The sequence below is a fragment of the Pogona vitticeps genome, chromosome 1 (genome assembly GCF_051106095.1).
Source record: "Pogona vitticeps strain Pit_001003342236 chromosome 1, PviZW2.1, whole genome shotgun sequence".
NCBI classification, from domain to species: Eukaryota; Metazoa; Chordata; class Lepidosauria; order Squamata; family Agamidae; genus Pogona; species Pogona vitticeps.
This window is the reverse complement of record NC_135783.1, coordinates 64,993,192-65,013,106: the sequence shown is the minus strand read 5'-3', so window position 1 is coordinate 65,013,106 and position 19,915 is coordinate 64,993,192. Positions and strand designations below refer to the sequence as shown.

Genomic DNA, 19,915 nt, shown 5'->3' with positions numbered 1-19,915 from the left:
GATCCTGAAGCTGAGGCTCCAGTACTTTGGCCATCTCATGTGAAGAGAGGACTCCCCGGAAAAGACCCTGATGTTGGGAAAATGTGAAGGCAATTATTTATTTATTTAATTAATTTATTTATTGAGCTTATATGCCACCCATTTAGACATAGTCTACTCTGGGCAGCTCACAAAACACGAAAAAGGCAAGAGGAGAAGGGGACGACAGAGGACGAGATGGATGGACAGTGTCACCGAAGCTACCAACATGAATTTGACCCAACTCCAGGAAGCAGTGGCAACAGGAGAGGCTGGCGTGCTCTGGTCCATGGGGTCGCGAAGAGTCGGATATGACTTTATGACTAAACAACAACAACAACAGGAGGAGGAGGAAATGGCAAACGCTACATCTCCCCCATGTTGAATCTAGCATTGGTGAGGTTAAAAACATTAAATAAAAATTTAAAAGATGCCACTGATTAAAAGTGGAGGAAGGGACATCAAGAGTATTCCAATCATATGAGCCACTGCCAAAGTGGGAGACAGACAGGTTCACTCACCAACTAAGTCCAAGACCTCTCCTGCACTCTCCAATCGCAGGGCATCTCTGGTTGAAGGCACTGACCAGCAGTTTCTTTCTCTCTCTCTTTCTTTCTCACCTGTCGAGATGTATTCACTTGCTTGGTTGCTTCCTTCAGTACAAAATGAGGGATTCTGTCAGTGTATCATAATGCCTGGTTTTTTGGGTTTTTTGCGTGCCCCCCACCTGCTTTTTATTACATAGGTACACTACTAGGACTGTGTACTTTTGTGCTCATGGATGAATACCTGCATTTCTATATGGGTTTTGAATAGTTCGCTTTTTAGGACAGAAGGGTCCCTCTGTCTCCCTACATTCTGCCAAATCAAATAATAGCCATAAATCATAAAATGACGCATCTACAACTTATACAATAGAAATAAACATTAATATATATATATGTACTACAACACAGTGAATAACAGCTAAATATTTAAATTGGCAGTGATTTTATAGTATTTCGACTGTAGCAGCAATTTAGATCATCTCTTTAGATGGGATATTTTGAAATGCCTGCCAAAATAACCAGGTCTTTAGCTGTTTCTTAAAGATACCCAAGGAAGGGGGCAGGTGAATCATGGGTAGTAACAGATTCCAACTCTGAAGGAGAAGGTCCAGTTCCTTGTATTTTTCTCTGTAGGTTCTCTCAGGGTCAACATCCTCAGCTGTCCTGTAGTTATTACAGTCATCAAATGGGCCTGATGCATGTCTCCTTAAGGGCCTGGGGAATCTGACCCTTAAGGAAAGACACATTGGTGATTGAAGCAGCCCGTTCTGTTGTTATCGGCCTAGCAGCTTTTAAAAGCCAGGCTATGCAAGGATGCAGGGAGGTTGCGGTGGCCCTACAGCAACCAACTGTCCTATTGACCTCAGATGACGTCACAGGCTGAAATTGGTCTGAGATAACTGGGCAAGCCAGGACAGTGGATGTTGATTTCTTCCTTAGAACAGGCACAGAACTTGCAAAAGTTATTTTCTTGGATTGCAGCTCTCAGAAAATAGAATCAACTAACTGTTTGTAAACAGAATAGTCACTTGCAGCTAGTTATCTGTTGGGTAACTGGTAATTTAATGAGTACTTACAAATTACAGCAAAGGTAATTACAAGTGGTTATAAAGTTATTTTTAAGTTTAAAGAATAATGGTTCGTCAGTGGGGGTTTTTGCTTCTACAAAATGTATGCATTTTAAGGCATTTTTGAAGCATTTTGATGTGAGTTTCTCAGGCTTTATGTCATTATCGCATTACTCCTAAATGGCAAGGGATGTTTTATTTAGTTTTGTCTTCTGTATACTGTATTTGCATATTTTACAATGTGTGGTGTCAGAATCAGCCACTAGAGGGAACCAGAGATTATTTTCCGGTGTTTTTCTGTATTGCCGGAAACACAAACACAAATTATTTGTACAATTGAATAAATGATAGCAGTAATGGCAAAATGCCTGCCCAGAAGTATGAGGAGCATAACTGTTGTTTTGTACCATAAGTCACTTTCAATTTACAAAAGTAAATTGAATTAGTGACCACCAAAATGTCTTGTCATTAACAACCCTGCCAAAGTCTTGCAGGTTTTCCTTTACAGTGGACCCTCGACTTACAGACGGCTTGACTTACAGACTTTTTGATTTACAGACTTCGCTGGCTGCAAAATTTAGGTTCAACTTACAGCTGGAGAATCGACCTACAGACCAGAAAAAAAACCAAAATGGAACAAAAATGGAACAAAAACGGCCAGTTACGGATTAATCAGTTTTCAATGCATTGTAGGTCAATAAAGCCTCGACCTACAGACTTTTCGACCTGCAACTACCGTTCCAATACGGATTAATTCTGTAAGTAGAGGGTCCACTGTATTAAGTCAAGTAAAAGCTGTGGCTTCCTTTATTAAATCAATCCATCTCGTGTTCAGTCTTCTTTTCTTGCTGCCTTAAAGTGGTGGCGCTGTGGGCTAAACCGCAGAAGCCTGTGCTGCGGGGTCAGAAGACCAAGCAGTTGTAAGATCGAATCCACGCGACGGAGTGAGCGCCTGTCGCTTGTCCCAGCTCCCGCCAACCTAGCGGTTCGAAAGCATGCAAATGCGAGTAGATCAATAGGGACCACCTCGGTGGGAAGCGTTCTGTGTCTAAGTCGTACTGGCCATGTGACCACGGAAAGATCGTCTTCGGACAAACGCTGGCTCTATGGCTTGAAGAGCGGGATGAGCGCCGCCCCCTAGAGTCGGACATGACTGGACAAAAATTGTCAAGGGGAACCTTTACCTTTACTTTTAACATGGTGGATCTGAAAGGGATCTGAATGTGTCCGGGAAGATGAAAGCAATGCTGTTAGGAATGGAGCCATCTAGCAGTCTGCAATGGATTAACAAAGGTTTTGCAGTTCAAGAGAATGCCAGCAGTGGGAAGCAAAGCATGTAAGCCACTTCTTGCCCAAGTCAGAACACAAACCAGAGGCAGGATGAAAAGATTACATGTTCTGTTTATGTTTCCTCCAGCCTTTTCAGGAACCTTTTGCAATCTCAGTCATACCTGTAGTTTGGAAACATGCTTTTTACTATGCCACGAGGCAGAAAGTCTTACAGCTGTGCACATTTAATTTCTCTGTCGGTTTGCTTCATACTGAAAGACCACACCCCACAGAAATGCTGCAACTGCCTCTGTGACAATCTCCATGTTAACAGCATACCTGGGATGAAATGGAAGCAGATCCTTCCAGCTTCATATAAAACCTTTACAACAGAAGCAGGGAGTGCATGGCCTTTGTGGTGTCATTGGAGTTCCCATAAGCCTTAGCCAACATGTCAACAATTGTTGGAAGTTGTAGTCCAACAACTACTAGAGAACCACACACATCCTATCTTTGGTGTATAACAAATGGTTAAGCTCTGCAGTTAAGAAACAGGGCAAACATACATCAGTACCGACTGATAAATCTTTGAGTGATTTGCAATAAATCATGCAGTTGTTTAATACGATTATGGGGAATAATTGACTCAGTATTATGAAGAATAAGAAGGATCTTGGAATTTTTGTAGTGCTCAAACTGAAGATAAGCCCAAAGTGCAATATAGCTACAAAAAAGGCAAATACTATTTTAGGATGCATTAACAGAAGTACTAGTTCCCCTTTATTCAGCTCTGGTTAGGTCTCGTTTTGAGCACTGTATCTATTTCTAGACACCACACTTTAAGAAGAATATCAACAAACTGGAACAAGTTCAGAGGAGGTCAACAAGGGGGCTGAAAACCAAACACTATGAGGGAAATATTGAAAGAACTGGTCATGTTTATCCTGGAAAAAAAGAACAGTGAAATATGATGTCAGTTTTCAAATCGGGAAGAATCTGTTCTTGATCATTCCAGAGTGCAAGACACATAATTACAGGTTCATGTTATAGGAAGCCATATTTCAGTTGCATATTGGGGGGGGGGGACATCCTAACCTGTACAGGTGGTGATAACAAGGGTCTGGCCCCATGGGACCGGACAATCCACTCACAATTCCACCACTGCCGTGAGCTCTGGAATCCTTCCTATCACTCAGGAGCTTGCAATCTGTGAGCCACTCTTCAGCCTAGCAGAGAGGCTTGTCATCCCACCTCCTCCCAGGAGTGTTGAGCCAATTGTGAGCTCCGGAGTGATAGGAAGGATCCCAGCAGTGGCAGAATTGTGAGTGGACCGTCTGGCCCCGTGAGGCTGGACCATTGTTATTGCCACCTGTGCGGGAGTATTCATATATGAATACGAATACCCCCATCTCTAGTCCTAACTGTTAGAGCATATGACAATGGAATCAATTCCCTTGAATGGTGTTGAGCGCTCCAGTGCTGGTGGCATTCAAGAGAAAGACAACCATCTTTCAGATATACTTTGATTTGGATTCCTGTATTGAGCAGAGGTTGGAATTGATGACCATATGGGCCCCATCCAACTCCATTACTTAAAACAGTGGTCCCCAACCTTGGGCCTCCAGATGTTCTTGGACTACAACTCCCAGAAGCCTACACCACCACCTCTTCTGGCCAGGATTTCTGGGAGATGAAGTCCAAGAACATCTGGAGGCCCAAGGTTGAGGACCACTGACTTAAAAGACAGGGGTGGGCGGGTAATAACTGTATTTGACCACTAAAATGTTGGGTAAACTCTTTTCTGAGTCTGGAAGGATGCTTCTTCAGCCTGAGCATTTTGGAAATGGAGAAAGTGCATAAGTGAGGAGAAAGAGGAACATTTTGACCACATGGTGTGGTGTCAATATCTGAGTCTAAGTGGTATTCCAAGATGGAGGCTGTAGGTTTGCAAGTTGCAGTATGGGGATTACAAGAACAGGGGAGTACAAGCCCAAGACTCATTGTAGCTTGTATGTTTACGGTGACGTCCAAATATACTCACAGACTTAGACGTAGATAGATAAAGTTACTTTTCTGGATTTCAACTCAAATGTTTTGGGAGATGCAATCCAGAAACATAATCTCCCCTGTCTGTGGGCTAATGTTCCTGTTTCAAAGACTAGCATGCCTGGGTGCTTCCAGACTGGTGATTTCTAGCACTACACCAGGAATGGGCATTTAATTTCTATAGGGGGCCACATGAAAAATCTGAACTGTGTTCGGTGGCCGAACCAACTTTACTTAAAAATAGGCCGCCATTAGGTGGGTAGTAATAGGCCCCCAATTTGTGGGTAGTAATAGGCCCCCATTGGGTGAGGCCCTGCGGTGAATGAACTACAAGGCTGACATAGTTAGCCTAACTCCCTAAACTTTTTAGGGAGTTAGCTATGTGAGCATTGCAATTCGTTCCCGGGCGGGGGGGGGGGGGGAAGAAAAAACGTGACACTGAGCTAACTCACCAGTCCTCTGTTTCCCCACAGCCTTCCTCTCCAACTGTCTTCTATCCCGCACAGGTAATGTGATGCGTCATCACATCACCTGTGCAAGGATCGCTTCCGGCCTCTTGAGCCGCAGGCTCCACAGCCTGCGGCTCAAGAGTAACAGTCAAAACTCGTGAGATTCCCAGCATCGGATCTTGAGAGATCTGCTTACTGCTGTGCTGAGTGACAGGAGCCGGAGCTCCAGCTCACTCAGGGGCGACGGGCGGGCCAGACAGGAGCGGCTCGCGGGCAGTATGTGACTGAAACTCAAGTTGTGGGGCAGGCATTCTTTGTGATTCAGATTTTGGGGCTCAATCAATGTGGCCAGTTCTGGGCACCATTCAAAGTGCTGCTTATGACCTATGGAGCCTTCTGTGACTGTCTAAAAGACAGTATTTCCCCCATTTAATGTTTCTTGAGTTCTAGGGTCTTCAAGAGAGGCCTCTCCTTTGTTCCAAGCACCCTTACAGCCTCACCCATTCTACAGCCAATCTCGGGCTTGGAAGCCCCTCCAAACAGAGGGCAGGTTGGTCCCCTGAGCCTGCCCGTCCTCTAAGATCAGGCCAGGAGGCCCTTCTGAAGGTGCCATCCCTGAAAGAGGTGAGGGGGATGGCATGTCGAAATAGAGCCTTCTCGGCTGTTGCCCCCCAACTTTGGAATGCCCTCCCTATAGAGGTCCGCCTGGCTCCAACACTCTTGGCTTTTTGGCGCCAGGCAAAGACCTTTCTGTTTAGCCAGCATTTTAATTAAACTGTACTCCCTAGCTAGCCACATGAGCAGCAGGACTTATTAATATTAATATTTTAAGAAAATGTTTTAATATATGCTATTTTATATTATCTTTTAAAATGTTTTTAATGTTTTTAATATTGTTGTACGCCGCCCAGAAGCCACTGGCAATGGTGCGGCTAAAAAATATTGTAAATAAATATTGTAAATAAACGAATGACCAGCCATCAAGGAAGATGTTTTTATGGGGAAATTGTAAAAAAAATTGAAAAATCTTTTAACTATGCCTTTGAACTTTTAAATGATTCTACTTATTATTTCTTTAATATGCAATATGTTTTATTGCTCTTAATATTGCAATTTATAGTGTTTTAACTTTATCTGTCTTCTAAATTTTTGTAAGCCCTCATTTGGGAGAAAGGCATGTTCCACATCAACAGAATGGAAAAGCATGAGTACAATGGAACCCAGCAAGCAATCCAGACTTTAGAGTTCGTTCTCATACATTCAGAATATGATGCTCAGAAACCCTCTTTCCTTTCTCAACATTTTGCATGCTCTAGAGCTGCTGCTGCTGCTACTGCAGAAATTTTTGCAAGATTAGCCTTTGCATTCACCATAACCATATTTCTACACGGCCTAATCTGACAGAGACACAACATTTTGCAGCTGTTGCCTACAGCTTTCTGCCTGGCAGGATCAGAGAAATGGCTTTTCTTTGTGGCAGGGCCCCTCCTATGGAATTATCTCCCCTCTGTAGGAGTTGTCAAGGCCTTAACCCTCGTAGAGCTTTTTCATGGCATTTATTCAATTTCTACCTTTATACCTTACCTTTCCTCTCACCATAAGCCACTTGGAATATTTTAAAATGCTGTAATATTGTGTTCTTGTTCATTTCCCCCCGTCCCTATTGTTTCTGTATTTGGGATTTGTGCAAATTTGAAACAGCGTAAAAATATTTCTGATTATTGTGGTGATGGTGATGATAATAATGGTAAGGATGAGGATGAGGGATGCTTTCTTCAGTGCCAATGAAGAATAAATGTACTGAATATAAATGTATTAAGTAAATAAATGATGTGTATATTTATTGCATGCAGGAAAAGAGAAGTTTGAATGGAAAGCGTGCCAGTAAATATTAAGACCAGAAGAAAAGTCTTCGGTTATTACCCTGTATTCTTAAATTTTAAACTTCAGCAAGGGACAATGCCAAAAAGGAAGACTTTCAAGACAACTATTGGCACATTGTTAACCACAACAAGATAAAAGGATGCAACATCAGGACGATTGTTCTCATCCAGTCTTGCCTGCCAAAGCGGGTGATGCCAAAGAATAAGCGATGAATCACTCAGGATGGTAGCTGGTGCTGCAGAAAAACAAATTACTTGTGTAATTGCAACCACAATGACATAGAGTAACATTTGCACTATTAATGTTATTCATGGGCCTTATCTGGTAGCACTGCTACTCTGGAGTGGGCTGAACCAAAGAACAGCCTGGAATAAATGGCAACCGTAATACAAACCATGGCTATCAGTGGTGCTGAATATGACATTCAGACAATCTGAGACAGAGCTGTGCCATTTTCCTCTGCATTTCTCAATCTCACAATTGCTCTCCTTTGCATTTGAGTTCTGGGCCCTCTTATTTTCACCATAAATTCAAGTTTTCATTCATCTGTCACCTACTGAGGACCGAGGAATCAAGTAATGAGAATCAAGAAACGTATTCATATATGGGAAGCGGAGAGACTACTACCACTACCATTGCAGCGGCAGCAGCAATAACACTGTGTTGCTAAATTGATGCAGTCTTACAGTAGCAGTCGTACAGTTTTGTAGGACTATAGTACGCAGAAATGTTTTACCAGTACCTCCTTCTGCGGTGCTCTAAAACTGTGGAGGTTGCCCTGAGCAGACAGGTTGTAGAACATGTAACCCCATCCACCCCAGACGTCCAGGTGATCTCAGCTGACTTCTCTCTAAGGAGGGACAGTGGGGATTGGATCTCCTGGCCTCACAGCCAGACACCCCAAACCTCTGTGTATTATTTTATTCATTTTATACCCTACCTTTCTACTACAAACATAGCACTCAAGGTAGCTGTCACTTAAAACTTTAGACAATTCAAACATTAAAACAGGGTTTTTATTTTAAAAACACACATTTAAAAAAAAAAAACCACAATAACTGCACCCAACCAGTTAAAAGCCCTTTAACAGCTTAGATGCTACTGATAGGTTCTTTGCCTGTCAGTGGAAAGACAACAGAGAGAAGGCCTTCCTGCATTGCCCCACAGTAAGCTCCGGAACCTGGATGCAGCTTTTGGAGAACCTTTCTCTTTGTCTCCACTAGACAACCCTCTGAGGGTGGTGTAACCAAGAGAAGAGTCTCTCCTGAAAGCTTTGACATCTGAACTGGTTTGTGTATGTTTTTCAGATAGTTTGGTACAAGCCAGATATGACTTTACAGGTAGAACCAGCACCTTGAACTGTGCCTAGGAAGCAGGTATTGTATCAAGGAAGTCTATGCTCACTATAACTAGCCACCATCAGTAGTCTGACCTCAGCAACCTGGACCAGCTACTTGATTAAGAGCCTCATGGCACAGTGGTTAAACTGCTGTACTGCAGCCAAAACTGTGCTCACGACCTGGGGGTTCAGTCCCAGGTACTCAGCCTTCTATCCTTTCAAGGTCAATAAAATGAGTACCCAGCTCACGGGGGGGGGGGGGGCAATGTGTAGCCTGCATAATTAACTTGTAAGCTGCCCAGAGAGTGCTTGAAGTACTATGGGGTGGTATATAAGCAGCACACTTTTTTTTTGCTTGCTTCAAAATCTGTTTCCCACAGAGCATGTTACAATGGCCCAAAAGGAAAACATGAATCTAGCAAGAATAATGTACATTTTAAAATTCCCTAGTTACAGGCAAGGTGTATTTAGACAGATCTCCATCATGTCTTGAGAGGGGGAAATTGCCATGCCACCTGCCAGCTGACAACAATACCTACTGTACATGCCAATTTTTCAACCAATGTATAGGCACAGAGCTCCTCAATGTGGGTGACTGACAGGTACCCTATATGTGTCCCTTCTTATACATTTGTCCTATGTGAATCGAGGGCAGTGATGAGAAGAGACTCCAAACAGATATCTGTTGTGAATGTTCAAAGCATGAGAAAAAGCAACTATGACATTTTCTCTCACTAGCAGAGTAAGTGCTGCATAAGACATGTGGGCTATTAGATCCCCCAATAAAGGTGGAGAAACAGTTAAAAATAAACAACTATATTTTATTAGGGAAATTATATTGAAGACCAAAAAAATGCTTAACAATCTTAGGAGGTTGATGTGTGCCTGAGACGGCATACTGACAAGGAGCAAAGGTATGTCTGCATAAGTCAGGTAAGAAAGGAAGTAAAATTGACAGGCTGACCCTGAGAATATTGGTGGAACAAGGGATGCAGGAGGAAGTAGAGGTCAGAGTTAAAGGAACAGCCAAGCCTCTGGCTTTCCTGCTCAGGAACGCTCAGATTCCTCTTGTTGGCATCTTTTGTTAGTTGGGTACTTGGAGGATGCTGCACCAAAAATACCAGCATGCACATATAAGCCACCCAGAGTGGTAGAATATACCAGATGGGCGGGATCTAAATCCAACAAATAAATAAATAAATAAATAAATATAAAGTTTTGGTATGTAGGTGGGATCTTGATTAGTCCAGCCCCCTTCTTTCACTTAGAAGAGTTTTATATAATATGGTGGTACATTAATAGGACCCTCAAATGCACAGCCTGTTTGACATCTGGTATTGTCATGCACATTGTCCTTAAACATGGAGGTGTCATGTAGCTACCATGCCTGAAAGCTGTTGATAGACCTTTCTTCCAATAATCAGGTGATGTTGGTTGGAGGGACAAGAGTTGTCTAATGCAGTGGTCCTCAACCTTGCAACTCCAGATGTTCTTCAACTCCCAGAAGCCTTCACCACCACCTCTGCTGGCCAGGATTTCTGAGAGTTGAAGTCCAAGAACATCTGGAGGCCAAAGGTTGGGGACCACTGTCTTAAGGCATATTTATTACATCGGATTTTTTTTGCAGGAAAGAATCTTTGAGGGTGTCTCATGGATCCTTGGTGAGTGATAGACAATGATATATTTCAGAAGGCCATATCCATAGCAAGAGAGAATTTCCTTTCATCACAGTGTCTATAATTATAACTGAGCCACACAGTGAGCTCTGGAGCATTTTGAAGTGACAGGCCTATGGTTAATAATCCACTTGCAGGGGTTGAGAGGTGTGAAGCATTTTTGGCACCTGCTCTACACACCATTTCAGTTGGCCTTCCATGTTGTGAATGTAAAAAACGTTTTGAGGACTAGAAAATTTGGACCTGTCCAGGCAAGGGAGTTTGGTTTGCACCTAAAAGGTTCTTATCTTCGATGAGATCTATTTTGTCTCTCACTTCCATTCACACTAGAGATGTTAATCTTCCCATGAGAAGGGACCACACAAGCCTTTCAGTTGTCAATTTACTCATGTGTAAGTGTACCCAGTTTGCTTGCAAATGAATTTACCCTATTTACACACAAGTAAGAAGGCAGCAGCAGAGGGTAGTCACGACAGGGCAAGCGTGCAGTGTTGATACTGGCATGAGGGGGAAACACTGGGGTGCAGGTTGATGAGAAAGAAGGGAGAGAACCCTGACCTTCCCCACCTTTCTCCTCAGTTGTGGCTCTGTTGCCTTGTGGGGGTGGAGCCCATGGCACTGGCATAGCCCCCTTCTCTGCCTTTTCTCACAGCCTTCATTCAGCTGCCCCCAGTGGCTTTCCCTTCCCCCCCTTTTAATTATTAAATAAAGTAAGTGGCATAACGAATGAGCAATCCATCCACCTAGTATAGAGTTAGAATTGTGTTGCGTCAATTAGGGAAACATTAAGAAAAAACAGGAGACAAAAATGGAGGATGGGGCTTTTTCATCCTCCATCCTCCCTTTTAATATACACAAAGGTGCAGAGGCTACCGTCCACTACAAAGAATCATAGAATCATAGAATAGTGACATTGGAAGGGGCCTATAAGACCATCATGTCCAGCCCCCTGCTCAATGCAGGAATACAAATCATAGGATATCTGCCAGGTGGTTGTCTAAGTTTATCTTGAATGCCTCCAATGTTGGAGCACTCACCACTTCTTAAGGCAATTGGTTTCACTGTCTTACTGCTCTAACAGTTAGGAAGTTTTTCATGATATTCAATGGAAATCTGGTTTCTTGAGCCCATTGTTGCATGTTCTGCACTCTAGGATGATCAAGAACAGATCCTGCCCCTCCTCTGTATGACAGCATTTCAAGTATTTCAAAAGTGCTACCATATCATCCCTCTGTCTTCTTTTTCTCAAGGCTAAACATGCACAGTTCTTTCATTCTATATTGATGAGTGTAATACAAAAAACAGAACACGCTCAAACACACACAAACACCCCTCAGACTCCTCGTATGTAAAGTCCTCCTTAGGAAAACCTTGAATCTTACTCATGAAAATTTCTCCAGAATTTCTCTTCTTTTGAAGTTCTTTTTGAAATGAATTTCTTCTCAATGAAATTAAATGAGAATGGTCAGAATTTGTCATCTTTTTTTTATTTTTTATTTTTTTGCAAAACACTAGTTCTGAAATGCTGATTATAGGAGGAAAGGGAAGAGGATTGCAGACGGGAAGAGGAATTTCAGTGGAGGGTGGGGAGGCCATACAATCAACTGCAAGGGCCTGAGCTGCCTGCTGATCACACAGGACCCCACAAACTGGTCACTGAGTCACATGATCAATTTTAATTGCTGACCATGGTGGATTCTCATATGTATTCTAGAGTCACTATGCACGTGAACGCTGTTTCCTGTACAGATTGGAACTCAATGGATTGGGTATTTTTCACCTGCTTTGTTTTATTTATTTATTTATTTATTTATTTATTTATTTATTTATTTATTTATTTATTTATTTATTTATTTATTTATTTATTTATTTATTTATTTATTTGTTTGTTTGTTTGTTTGTTTGTTTGTTTGTTTGTTTATTTATTTATTTATTTATTTATTTATTTATTTATTTATTTATTTATTTATTTATTTATTTATTTATTTATTGAAGATGTCTCCTGCTGCCATGCTTTGAACACACACCCCTATTGACAGTTTCTGCAGGAAGGCTTTGGAAACTATTTTCAAAGTTTGCTAAGCAGGATATCTGCATGCCAGAACTCAGATCAGTGCCTGCAATTAATACATTGTCACCTTTTAAGTATTCCCGGTGAACTTCTAATCTGCAGCTAGAAATAACTAGAGGAAAGAATGGTAAGCAGGTTCCTATACTTCAGGTGAATATATGAGGCCACCTAGAGGCCTGCCTCATCACATACAACTTGAAAGGCATCAAAAACTTGTGTGATGCTAAGGCATTTCTTTCATAGTGCTTTTAAATGAATAATATTTCCAGAGAAACACTTGTCTTAAAGAATACTGTGATTGGTAAAGGGAAAGATGAACTGTGCACATTGCTTTTGATTAGCACAAAGGGAGACAATACAAGATAAGAAAAGCAATCAGTGTTGTCAGCATGTGGCAGCGTGCCCTACTGTTGGGCAGAGTTGCCTCAGGTGGCAAGTCTTGGGAAGCAGCAGAAACATGTGGAAGGACAGATTTATGTGCTACACAGACAGTTTTGTGCCTCCCAACCTATCCTGCTATTTTCGGATATAGGTTGTTATCAGTGTTAAAGTAAAATTCAGTGGTTGTCTAATAAGCTAGCCAAGTAATCTTTTGTACACAGAACAGGCGAGGTTACCATCAGGGAGAAAAATGTCTTCAGCTGAACCTGCAGCATGATAGTCATGATGCTGAAGGCAACCCTGTGGTCAATGTGTTGTTTGTCAGTTAGAAAGGTGGTGTTATCACCACATGTAAACAAGCTTCGAGCCCACTGCTGTGTACTCTCATCGGTAGTAGTTCCCCAGGGTTTTTGGTCAGAAGTGGTGCTTGCCATCTTTCAAGAATCTCTTTTTTAAAAAAGTTGTATTTGTTTCCTAAAAAATGAGATGCCACAGTTTGAACTTGAGACCCTCTCCAGGCAAAGTGCATGTTCTACCTAGTCGGAAGCCTGCTGCTTTCCTAATTCCCTCTGTGGTCTTAGGGAAATCGTTCCCTTAGCTTGCATTCCCCCATCTGCAATATGGGCACAAAGATACTGAAAAAAATTTCAGGACTGCTATAAATTATATAATGCACATATAAGGTGAGAAAGGTTTTTATGTTTAATTTCATGTTTCACTCACAAGTTTGGAAACTATATGGACATTTGTTTCATCCAAATGAACCTGAAGCTGATTGGCCACCACCCTCTCCACTACTTTACTAATGAAAGAAACATTGGCGATGGGCCTGTAGTTGCCAATATCGTCTGCCACCAAATTTGGTTTCTTCCTGATGGGCCTAATGAGTGTCTCCTTGAGGGCAAGAGGAACCCTGCCCTCTAGGAGATACCCATTAATTATTGCTGTTAACCATTCATTGGTTAAGGCCTGACTGCTTTGATTAGCCAGGCTGGGCAAGGGTCAAGGGATGAGGTGGTGGCCCAACAGTGATCAAGTGCTTTGTCCACAATATCTGACATTACTAGTTAAGCAATAACTAGAATTTAGACAGAAACAAAATTATGACATGGTGATCTGTTTGCCTATGCAGTTTCTTGTCCAGGTAGTAATCAAGAAAAAAAATGTCCCTGCTCTTCCTTCTGATAGTGTCTGGTTTTTAAAGATACTTAGACCTGACAGCCTTTAAATAGATGATGATCCTTTGTAAAGAGCATATGACTATTCTGCTCTTCACACATTCATTGCATGGGAAGGGGGGCATGCATCCAAGCAGGCAGCAGAATCACATCGTTCATCCTCCCCTTGAAGGTGGTGGTACTGTGTACCCTCTCAAAGATCAAGTCCCCCTAAGCGATGTATAACCTTCCCTCCTCTGAAACATAGGAACTGCGCTGTCCTGGTTTCTCAGCTTGGCAAAGCATCCTTCTCTTCAGCAAAGTCTCTGGAGAGAGCCAATTGGATGTTTTGGGTATCATTGGACCTCCCAGGAAGAAAGTCCCAAGCTCAGAGTCTGGGGAAGAGTAATAGAAACAAAACTGGATGGGAGGGTGAGAGTGCTGTTCTCCTAATCCAGGAAGAGAATGACCAGTTTGCAGAAGCATCTTCAGCCAGTACTGGTGTATTTTCTGCATTTGGATGTGTGTTTCTTCAATGTCCTTTAAAATCATTGCACTGTCCTTTAAACTCCAAGTTATCAGGTTTGTTCCTCTCCATTTGGAGTCATTTATTGTTGCATGCTTGCAACAATGCTTGCAACAATGACTCATGCTTACAAAGTTGCCAATTGCAAGAGTTAGGTGATACCTTTATTGAATCACTTTAAAAATCACACAATGTTGCCAGTCACACGGTGTTGCCAATGTAAGCATCAATTATCTAAATATGAAACTGCAAACGCTCCTTTTTTGCATGAAATATGAAATGGCAGCCACAAGGTGGAGCACCCAGATCAGTAAAAGCCAGCAACTGTTCTACAGTGTTTTCTTCCCTGTTCAGCAACAATAAAACTTCTTAAAGTTTTATTAAATTTCATCCCTCAACATTGGATCCAGACAGTAGATTTTGAAATCATGAGCAAGGCATATAATAAAGCTTAAATTAAGATGAGTTCTTAATGGGAAAAGTCAGAAAAGCAGCAATTGGAACCTGTAGCAAAATGTTGCAGCATGAAATGCTGTTCAGGGTTCTTTAGCTTTTCTATTGAATCCACTACCTTCCTCAGTTTGCCATCTCCTGCCAGCACACACAAAAACAACATGTGAGTGTTTCGCGACCATAGAGAATGTCAGGTCTTCATCAGGTTGTTGGTAATTAACCCCACTCTCCCAGGGAGGTTTCCTACAAAGACTTTTAAGAAATAATTATGAATGTGAAAGTTGAACAGTGAAGAAAGACAACAGGAAACAAATTTGGTTTCTTTGGAATGTGATGCTGAAAGAGAGCTTTGTGGATACCACGGACCACCAGAAAAACAAGAAAGGTAGGTTAAATTAAGCCTGAACTTTCCCTAGAAGAAAAAAATGATGAAACTGACACTATCATATTTTGAACACGCTATGAGAAAACAACACTTGCTGGACAATAATGCTAGGAAAAGTTGAAGGCAGTAGAGAAAGGGGAAGACAGAATATGAGATAGATTGACTCAATAAAGGAACCACAGCCTTGAGTTGGCAAAGGCTAAGCAGAGCTGTTAATGGAAGATCATTCTGGAGATGACTCATTCATAAGGTCACTACGGTCAGATAAAGCTTCAGGGCACATAACAACAGCAGACGTTTTTGGATTTCCTCTAGGCCTAAAGATCCTTCCCTCTTGGGTGGGTGGAATTACTTTCTCACTACATAAGCTACAGCACTGAACCTGACAACTGCAAACAAAAGTGATTACTTTCTTTGGCAGGTGTATATGAAGAGTATATTTCATATTATTTAGATGATATGCCTGGTGGAGAAAAAATTTGCCTTTATGAGTTGATACCACAGTAAATCAGTTGGTTTTGCCAATGTCTAGATGGCAAGCATACCTGGCTTTTTGATGAACAGGATTACAGGAAGCATTCAACACTGTGCAGGCGGTTTATAGATCATCTGGCGATTATGGTCATAAATGACATTTTCTTAAAATGTCATTTATGACCATGCCTATCTACAAATGATATAGGTTGTTCATAATTTCTGTCTGTACTGTGTTCATATCACTAATTCTTGTCATTGTCACTGTTTAGTCGTTAAGTCATGTCTGACTCCTGGTGGCCCCATGGACCAGAGCATGCCAGGCCCTCCTGTCTTCCACTGCCTCCTGGGGTTTGGTCAAAATTCTTGTCATTACTCTGGTAAAATGTTGTGCTCATTTTTTTCTTGTTATGTTCCCTGAAATTACATAGAATTCAAATGAAGGATGTTTAAGGTAATTTTTTTAATTGATCGAAACTTAGAAGGTTTCTTTTCCATCATCTTGATGGCAGCTGTAGTCCAAAAAAAATCTTTTAGCTCTGATCTAAACAAATATGTTTATAAAACTCATTTTAAAAGGCAAAGTCTGATGCATTTGGTGTATATCAGATGTACAATCAGCCTTGAGCAAACTACTTAATTTGCTTCTTCAAATAAAATAGTGGGAACTAAATATTAACACCTCTTCTTACAGTTTCCTAAAAGCTGCTACAGTAGGTATGAGGTGTTAAGCATGGATGGGATGCAAATAAATATAGCACAGATTACTCACAGTTAATGGGAAGGATTCAGTTTACAACCCTGACATTTTTTATAAATAGCCTGAAATACATAACACCATCCAGAAAGAATTTAATAGGATATCTGCATTTACCTAGTCAGAAGTAAGGGCATAATCATATGGCGACTAAAGTCACTTCAGGTACAGCAAAGGCTCAGCTATAGAGTATAGCCCTTGGTATCCCAGCTGGGTGTATACAAAATGCAACTGGGGAAAGGAAAAATCCCTCCATCACACTCTGCACACATATAATAAGACGTTGGCCTCATGAAACTTCTCATTTCTTTCAACTGTTATCAGGATGGTAACATTTGCACAAGGATGGTTCACCGTCAGGCAGGGTTCATGGTTGAGGCCCCATGGCCATACCTCCTCAACTTCTGGCCATTCCTCCTGGGTAGAAATTACAATAAACATGCAAAATCTCAGCACACTTTCTTGGAAATAAGTCACACCATATTCCACAGGTCTGCAGCTAAAATGTAAAGTGTTTGGAGTATATCACTTTCAAGCAGCTTGACTAGAGGTCTAGTCGCTCATTTCAAACAAACAAACAAAAAAAACCCTGAACAAAATACACATGCAACAAATTAGAATGACTCTCATAGCTGGCACACTCACTTTTGAAATGGCCAGATCTGTTAGCTGAGCTGTTTTTGGATTTTTCACAAGTACATGAGATACTTTGAGCAATGAAATACCCTGAATTACTTTTTCCCAGACTTGGCCTCCACCACAGATCCTCTAATACTTGTATAAAGAGCATCCAGGAAACAGGCCCCTGAAAAAGCAATTGCTAATTGCCTGCTTTATTCCAGTTCTGAGTGCTGACTTTTGCACTTCACATGATTAGTATGTCTTCTCCATTTATTTTAGAAGGGTTGTATTTTACACATCAACACGATGCATATCAAGAAAATCTGGCCATATTATTCTGTTGCTGTATACCTCGCAGTATTTTGCCATGAAAGAAAGAACATATTGGTATGGAGCTTGGGGGTTGGCTTTGGGTTTTTGTATGATTTATTTTGTAATATTAAATACATGTGACATGCAAATGTGTATTAATGATGCCCACTGTTGGTTTGCCTGTTTACAAAAGCTTTATACTGCTGTTTCCGACAAGGCTGCTATACAGCATAAAACTGTACAACAAATGCAGCTAATAAAAAGAACATGGAAAATAACCCACAAAAACATAAGACAATACAAAAAATGTCCACATCAATAAAATCGCATAAAGATTTTTAAAGAATTGTTTTGAAGATTTTTTTAAAAAAAGATCAATTAAAAGCAGTCCTGAACAGATAGGTCTTTAAGGCTTACTTTTAAAAAAAGATAGGAGTGATTCCATGTACATGTCCTGGGGCAGGACATCCCATAGGAATTGAGTTAATGACCTCTACAATATCCTACCTACATCTCTTCATATTATTTTGTTCTCCCTTCCTACTACCCTCCCCAGCAATACTGTGTTTTCCATTAAGAACTCGGGTCTTGCAAACTGGCAGCTATTGCTCTGTTTATTGAGACTATTTGTCTCGTGTTAGATTTCCCTTTATTCTTATTACACCACCCCTTTCCCAGCAATATTGTCTTTTCTGGTCAGTTCTGTACTCTCGCTATATGTGCATGGTAGGATAGCCTCCGTTCACTCATTTTTGCTCTTTTGAGAGTTCAGGCTTGAGTATCCATTTTATCTGTCTTTCTGGTTGAATTATGCCCAGAAATGGACTGGTGATCAGTAAACCTGTTGGAGAAAAAGAGGTATATGCTTTCTGTAACTGGTCTCAAATTAGCATCTGGATTTTGGACCAGCTAAAGTTTAGAAATACTCTTGAAAGGCAGCCCCAGTAAAGTGGGGTGTAACCAAGGCATGTGTCACTGTAGCTGTGATATACATATCCAGGAATGGGTGCATCTGGTGCATCAGCTTTAGCTGAAAATGTACTCCTAATCACCAGTGATACCTGAGCATTATTGGCCCCAGTTAGAAGGAAACCAATGATTCAATGGGACTTTGTTAAGTCAACATGTACATAATGGATATGCTCTGCTTGGGACTAACAGTTGGATTTAGTCCAGTCACAACAACAAGCTTTGGGGCTCCTCATTTGGGGACCTTTATCCTGAAAAATTAGTCATCTGTGATCATTGAGACACAAAATGCTGAACAGTGAGCTCAGTATCATAGGATTTCCCCAGCTGCTCACCAACAGAAAAAGAGGTGAAATTTCACAGATCACTCATTTTGATAGCCTGTTTCCCTGGACAGTTAATGTCCATCTCCTTGGGCCAGCTCACATAAGTGAAGTTTTTCTGTTTGTTATTATTTTTTTAAGATTTAGCTTGGATACAGACAAAAACCTACTTCATCTCTGACAGGTCATTTTTTAAAAAGAATGTTTAATTGCAACGTTTTCCTGACAGCCAAAGATTGAGGAGGGTCAGGCATTTGCTGGCATTTTCAAATAGTTTGTGTTCCTAGAGGCGGGTAGTTAAAAGACGGATATCATTCCTCACCTATGCTGCAAGAATTTGCTCATAAGGAAAAATACATAAAGAAGTGATGACTGAAGTCAGACGGCTGGATTGCTCAGCTGTCCAGGCTAGGCAGCGGCTCTTAGTCCTCCTTCTCCTCATTTTTAAAGCATCTGTTTAGAGGGCCTCCCTTTGCTTTTATTCTAATTTTGTCATCTGCAGTTGACTGCTCAGCCAAATATTGTGGTGAACCCTTCAGGCAGTCCTGGAGGACACCCTTGATCCATTCTAGTCCAAGTTCAGGCCGTGTCATGGCATGGGTCACCCTGCAAGATGACCTCCTGAGGGAAGCCAACAGAGGCAAAACGTCCTTCTTGGTCTGTCAGTGGCCTTTGATACTGTCAACCACGGTATCCTCCTGGGGAGACTCTTGGGATTGGGGATCAGTGGTCAGGCCTTGGATTGACTCCAGTCCTTCCTGGAGGACCGTCCCTAGAGAGTTGAGCTTGTGGAGATGTTGTCAGCTCTGTAGACTCTCAATTGACCCGTAGGGGTCAATTATCTCCCCAGTGCTATTTAATATCCATATGAGACCACTGGGGGAGGTCATCAGGAGTTTTGGAGCGTCATGTCACCAATATGCAGATGACACACAGCTCTGTCTCTCCTTCCACCTTTCTTCAGTGGATGCTGTCCTGTCCCTTGAGCGCTGCCTGGATGCGGTGATGGGATAGATGAAGGACAACAGACTGAGGCTGAACCCAGACAAGATGGAAATCCTGCGGGTGGGGGCCCCTAGTGTCTCTGGTCTGGGTGCCTCCCTGTCTTTTGGGGGGCACTCTTTGCATGAACGATGAGGTTCATAGCTTAGGCATGTTTTTGGACCCATCGCTATCAATGACATCTCAGA

The 19,915-nt window shown here is 41.7% G+C and overlaps 1 long non-coding RNA gene across 1 annotated transcript in view; it reads left to right on the top strand.

Annotated features, from left to right (window-relative positions):
* LOC140705734 (uncharacterized) overlaps positions 1-18,890 on the top strand; it is a 48,300-nt gene extending 29,410 nt beyond the window's left edge. The window contains exon 2 of the long non-coding RNA XR_013540509.1: positions 7,251-18,890. This is a non-coding gene — a long non-coding RNA (uncharacterized LOC140705734). The remainder of the gene's footprint in view (positions 1-7,250) is intronic.
* Positions 18,891-19,915: the final 1,025 nt, after the last annotated feature.